Source organism: Eptatretus burgeri, chromosome 7 (genome assembly GCF_056783735.1).
Source record: "Eptatretus burgeri isolate ZD-2024b chromosome 7, Ebu_testis_v1, whole genome shotgun sequence".
NCBI lineage: Eukaryota > Metazoa > Chordata > Myxini > Myxiniformes > Myxinidae > Eptatretus > Eptatretus burgeri.
This window is the reverse complement of record NC_140967.1, coordinates 30,163,171-30,170,170: the sequence shown is the minus strand read 5'-3', so window position 1 is coordinate 30,170,170 and position 7,000 is coordinate 30,163,171. Positions and strand designations below refer to the sequence as shown.

Below are 7,000 nucleotides of genomic sequence, written 5' to 3'. Positions count from 1 at the left end.
TGTCTGTGACGATCACTTGTGTTCATCACACATTATTGCATCACGGAAACAGCTAGTGGTTAACCAAGCAGGACTCATCCAGGGAATTTTTTCAAATAAATTTCCTCTCAGGAACAGATTTATCCCATCTCGTCTTCAATCGTCATGTCCTTCCTCCCGCCCATGGTACACTGAAGCTTGTGGTGAGGTAGTTGTCCTGAAACAACTTGCCTTCGCCTCATGGAAGGCAAATCCAACTGAAGGAAATCTCAGTTCCTTCCACAATGGATCGAAACAAGTGTCTGTCTCCCCTCAGGAGAGCAAAGAAACAACATTAACTCAGGAAGTTCTCCAACTCTTTCGTTATGTCGCAGCACACCGCTTTCACTCTGGGACTTTTCAAAGTATTTTCGACTTATTTTAGAAGCTTTGTAAGTCATTTTAGCTGATCATCCTTACCCGCTGGCATGACATTTTAACGTGTCCTGATGACTACTGCTATTGTTAGGGGTTTCTGTGCATGCAGAGGGAAAGCAGTCTGGGGTGGTCCACTGGTCCCACCATCACTATGATCATTTTGAAAGTCCCACCACACAACTGGCTTCACATCCCTCCAAAAGTAATCAACGCCCTGAATGTGGAGCACAAGGGACGCATCTCCAACTGAGGAATACATGACAAAGCAGCATTAATTACACTGAACACAAAGGCGAGTCTCTGATCCAAAAGTCAACCTTTCAGAAATGTTTATGATTTTTAAAAAAAATTGCTCAGAGGTGTCTGGTCTTGGTTTGATTCCTCATCCGATTATAACGCACAGCACAAATACTACACTCTCTCCCCCCTCTCCCTTCCAGCACTCACCTCAGGACAAATCAAACTCACAAAGCTGGTTGTAAGCTTGGTGTTGGCTTAGCAGTTAGGGTGGCTGGTTTGGGATCAGAGGGTCCTGAGTTCGAGGCCCGTTTGTCTGCTGAATTAATACCAGGTGGGGTTGACACAGCCTGCCATCCTTCTGAGGTTAGCAAAATGAGTACAGTGTGCTGGTAATGGGGACACTGCATCAGCGGCATAGCCGTCCCCCTCTAACCAATAATGCAACCAGCAGCCATAAGGCTGCACGAGAGAGAAGAGAAGAGAAGAGAAGAGAAGAGAAGAGAAGAGAAGAGAAGAGAAGAGAAGAGAAGAGAAGAGGAGAGAGAAGAGAAGAGAGAGAGAGAGAGAGAGAGAGAGAGAGAGAGAGAGAGAGAGAGAGAGAGAGAGAGAGAGAGAGAGAGAGAGAGAGAGAGAGAGAGAGATGGTTGTGATAGCCTACCTTCGGATCAAAGAAGGCACATCAAGTAAACTATACATTCTTACACTGTCGTGTCACCCTCACGCCTTCCGTTGAGCTTTTGTATCCCCGTGAATCATTCATAACTCGACCTTCTGACTTTCAGGTTACCGTTTCTTCCCTCCTCTGTACCTGTTTTTTCTTCCCCTTCTCTTTGTCTATAACAGTGATGTCACTGACAAAGTCAGTGCATGAGTTTTCCCTCTTCTGCTTTTCCATGAGCCTCGACCTTGTTCCACAAAAAAGACGATTGTTAAAATATTGGAAGTTTTTACTCTTCATTTTAACTTTAAATGTTTTTAACTTTACAGTGCAATCTACTGTAGATTCCAAACCATCCAATATGTGTATAGTTAATGAAGAATGGCTCATTGTTTTCCCATGATGGCTTCATGGCTCGTTTGATATCTTTTCCAAGGTGTTATGTCACCGTTTGTCAAACTGGAACAGCTCTGTCCTGGAAGTGAAGTGAGATGTCGTTGTGTTAATTAATTATGACGATTCTCCCTCAAACCTCAAATCACCACAGCAACCTGTAATTATAACAATTCTTTATCTTCATTATAATCTACTTGGTCTGGGCCGTTTCATTAGTTGGCGGCTTGCTTGATTCAATGTGGTCAAGCAAGCACTCCAACGGAACGGGGTGCTCGGCACCGCTTAACAACATGGCGGTCTCCATGGTAACAATGCTATTGTGGTACTCGAACTCATGCTGTCCGGGTCGTCGTTTTCACTTTTACTCGATCCTTTCGTGAGAATTTCCCGAAACGAATTTATTTGGATTCACAGCGACTGGAGTACGGATGAGGAAGAGGGAAAGAAAGATCAATAAAAGGAGAGTCAGAGGGAGGAGTCCCCCGCCAAACTTATCTTTACTATATGGACCTTCCAATAAGCATTTGGGGGGGCGGGGTGGGGGTGGGTGGAGAGGTTTTATGTGTTTGTGGATTTTCAAGAATTCGGATGAAAAGCAGAAATAACAATAAAAGTCTGAACTCCACGCTTCAATATCGTCCTCTCTGACAAGAATTGAAAAAATAGCCACCAATCGTTTTTAATCTGATTATGGCAGTCTTGTTGCTGAAATAAGTGGTTGTGTTCCGTGAGCAAGTAGCTTGCTAACCGCTCGCCAAGCAGCTCCCTTGTTCGCTTGCTCTGCTTGTCAAGCAGCTTGCAAAGCGGTTGATACGGAACAGCTGGCCTGGCAAGCGATAGAAAGCCACTTGCAAACGGAACGCACCTCCTTATTTTCCACTCTGCTTCCCGATGTTGACCCTGACTTCCGCTTGCGTACTTCATTTGTAGATTCATCTCAATGGAAAAGTGCAGCATCAAAGATGCCCCTGAATGTGTACATAAATGTAACACGGTGTTCTTCTTCACTCCAGGTGTCTTCGAAAGGTACCTCAACTGCCAGCAGATGGCACGTTTGTAAAGGACATGACGTTGTCAACTCACACTTGCTCATACATATAGTCAAATATATATATATATATATGTATATATATATATATATATATATATATATATATATATATATATATATATATATATATATATATATATATATATATATATATATATATATATATATATATATATATATATATATATATATATATATATATATATGTATATATATATATATATATATATATATATATATATATATATATATATATATATATATATATATATATATATATATATATATATATGTATATATATATATATATATATATATATATATATGTATATATATATATATATATATATATATATATATATATATATATATGTATATGTATATATATATATATATATATATATATATATATATATATATATGTATATATATATATATATATATATATATGTATATGTATATATATATATATATATATATATATATATATATATATATATATATATATATGTATATATATATATATATATATATATATGTATATATATATATATATATATATATATATATATATATATATATATATATATATATATATATATATATATGTATATATGTATATGTATATATATATATATATATATATGTATATATGTATATGTATATATATATATATATATGTATATATGTATATGTATATATATATATATATATGTATATATATATATATATATATATATATATATATATATATATATATATATGTACATATATATGTAATATATATATATATATATATATATATATATATATATATATATATATATATATATATATATATATAAGTAGGGTAAGAATACTGATTCTGGCTCACTTTTCCCCATGTAAATGAATGGGGGATTTTCAGCGATTCATATTTTTTTCCCTAAAAATAAATCCCCTTTTTATCCCAAGGTATATTTATTTGTCTCCCCTTTTAACTTGGAGGTTGAACCTCATTGAATTGAACACCTGGGGGTTGAACAGCTCACTCATTGAACCTATAAAGATTTGTTCATTCTCAAATTCCTTCAATAGTTTAATTTTCTTTGCACAATAATCCCCATCTAAAATATTGATAAACAAAACATTTGAATCTTTATATTTTTTAAGATACCCCATTTGTGCCATTACGAAATGATAAACTTCTCTTAATGCTCTTGTTTGACCACCTCCTGAGCCACAGGTTATTTTTTGTTAAGCCCCGCCCACTTTTCTTTAAGCCCCACCCACTTTTGTTAAGCCCCGCCCACTTTCCACAAGGTATTCAATAAGCCCCGCCCACTTTTTTAAGCCCCGCCCACTTTTGCTAAGCTCCGCCCACTTTTCATAAGGTATTTTTCTAAGCCACGCCCACTTTTCCTAAGCCCCGCCCACTTTTGCTAAGCTCCGCCCACTTTTCCTAAGGTATTTTCTAAGCCACGCCCACTTTTCCTAAGCCCCGCCCACTTTTGCTAAGCTCCGCCCACTTTTCATAAGGTATTTTTTCTAAGCCACGCCCACTTTTCCTAAGCTCCGCCTACTTTTGCTAAGCCCCGCCCACTCTTACATCATTTCCAGTTCATCTCTGACTCACAAAGAAATCACTAGAAAATTACAGGATGTTATGGTTTTGAAAAATTTCCCAATGAAGGCTTGCCTAGGCTTGCCCAGGGAATTTCCAAAGGAAACCACACCCACCAGTCTTTCTCTATAAAAGCTTCAAACCCAGGCTCCATTTTAAACATTTGTTTTTGCTGGCAATGGTGTTCTGTGTGCTTGTATCGAACTCTCTGTCTTCTATGGAACTAAACCTTCAAGTTGATGAACTGGATTCAAACCTCTTATCTATTGAGGTAAGATTTTTTATTTTCCTATTTTCAAACTTTGATTGAAGCATACTCATTTAATAATTAAATAACTTAATTAATACATTATTATTTTCTCTCACAGGAAATTGTGTCTGAAATACGAAATGAAAATACTGCTTTTGCTACAACTTGGGGGAAATTGTTGGCTTGGTTGAAGACCTTGAGTGGGATGACTTTGGTGTTCCTTGGAACTCTCTGTCTTGTATGGAACTAAACCTTCAAGTTGATGAACTGGATTCAAACCTCTTATCTATTGAGGTAAGATTTTTTATTTTCCTATTTTCAAACTTTGATTGAAGCATACTCATTTAATAATTAAATAACTTAATTAATACATTATTATTTTCTCTCACAGGAAATTGTGTCTGAAATACGAAATGAAAATACTGTTTTTGCTACAACTTGGGGCGAAATTGTTGGCTTGGTTGAAGACCTTATGAGCGACCAAGACCCACAGAACGAGTTCGTCCTTGATGACCCAACCAAAGAGTTATACCTTGGAGACCAGCAAAATCCTGAAAAAGAGTTTTACAGCAATAGTACTCATTGTGAGTTATCAAGACAATACCCACTGAACAAGTTATACCTTGATGAGCCAGAATACAAGTTTTACCTTGGAGACTCACAAATTTTGAAAAAATCAAGAAATGAGTTCTGCCTTGATGGTTTACATAACTACCTTGGAGACTCAGGAAAAGGGTTCTGCCAAGATGGTTCTAAATATGGGGCCTAACCTTGGAGACTCACAAATTTTGAAAAAATCAGTAAATGAGTTCTGCCTTGATGGTTTAAATAACTACCTTGGAGACTCAGGAAAAGGGTTCTGCCAAGATGGTTCTAAATATGGGTCCTACCTTGGAGACTCACAAATTTTGAAAAAATCAGTAAATGAGTTATCCTTAAGAGACTTTGTAAGTTGGTTTTACTTTGAATACTTGAAATGTGGGTTCTGGATTGATAACTCACAATGTGATACATATCTTGGAAACTCAACGGGAATGTGGTTATACCTTGAAGACTTGGAAAGTTGGGTTTATGTTGGACACTTGAAACTTTTTGGGGGCTTTTATTTATTTATTTATTTATTTATTATTATTATTATTTTATTTATTTATATTTTGGAGACTTTTGGAGTTGCTATCACTCTTTGGGATCTAAACCTATCGATGTAGTTCTTTGTCGGATGGTGCTTGATGGGAGCAAGATCAAGAAAGTTCTGGGAAGAAAGTGCAGGCTTACTCCCCCTTTCTACGTCATCAAACCTGAAAGCCTTAAAAGACAGAATTGGAAGAAGAAAAAAAAAACGTAAAAATATATATATATAGGTGGAAATCTCATTTTGAAAAAGACTGTGTTGGGTGAGGATTGAGTTGGGGTTGAGATTTTGAATGTGAGGGTTGGGGTTGAGATTTTGAATGTGAGGGTTGGGACACACACACACATACACATCAACAAACAAAAGTTAAGCCTTGACTATTCAGTTGAGGATTCTGTGTTTGGGGTTCACAGATCTAAGAACGTCCCCCTTGACACACATTATATACTGTTATACACCTCGGACTTGGCCCTCGAGTGTCCACAACGGTGTATAGTAGGAGGGAGTGAAGCGCCAACCTATTGCTCCCATTACACACACACACACACACACAAACAAAAGTTAAACCTTGACTATTCAGTTGAGGATTCTGTGTTTGGGGTTCACAGATGTAAGAACGTCCACCCCTTGACACACATTATATACTGTTATACACCTCGGACTTGGCCCTCGAGTGTCCACAAAGGTGTATTATCTGCTTAGTTTTGTCTTTTGTAATTCCTGTGAATAAAATGAACCTAAAATCTCTTCCCCTTCCAAATCATATATTTTATAAGTCCAAGGAACTGTATCTATTACATCAACAATTTTAAAAAGTTCTTTCGTCCATCGTTCAGTAAAACCCTTTTCAAAATGAGATTTCCACCTATATATTCTTACGATATCACCAACTTTGAACTTAGGTTTTCTGACATTAATCTCTTTTTCATATTTTAATTTTGTAAATGTTTCTGATGGCTTCATATTCGTTGACGTGTGAATCGTGTCATTATACTTATCCACAATATCCTGAATAAAAGATAACCATTGTTGTGAACCGAGTTGTGTGAATTTTTTATATAGTCTCTCTTTTAAGGTATGATTAAAACGTTCAACAACAACTGCCTTCCCTTCATTAAAGGTACTGTATAATGTAATACTGTTATTTTTTAGAAAATTCATAAATGTCTTGTTATAAAACTCTCTACCCTCATCAGTCCACAATTTCTTAGGTTTTCTCTTACTTTTATTAAATATCTGTTGAAAAGCTAACATAAGAGTATTACCTGTTTTGT

General features: G+C 36.1%; 1 long non-coding RNA gene across 1 annotated transcript; it reads left to right on the top strand.

Moving 5' to 3' along the window:
* Positions 1-3,596: 3,596 nt before the first annotated feature.
* On the top strand, positions 3,597-6,756 carry LOC147022923 (uncharacterized). The gene is made up of 4 exons (XR_015059957.1): positions 3,597-4,187; positions 4,294-4,615; positions 4,713-4,888; positions 4,986-6,756. It is a non-coding gene; the product is annotated as an uncharacterized LOC147022923 (long non-coding RNA).
* The last annotated feature ends 244 nt before the right edge of the window (positions 6,757-7,000 follow it).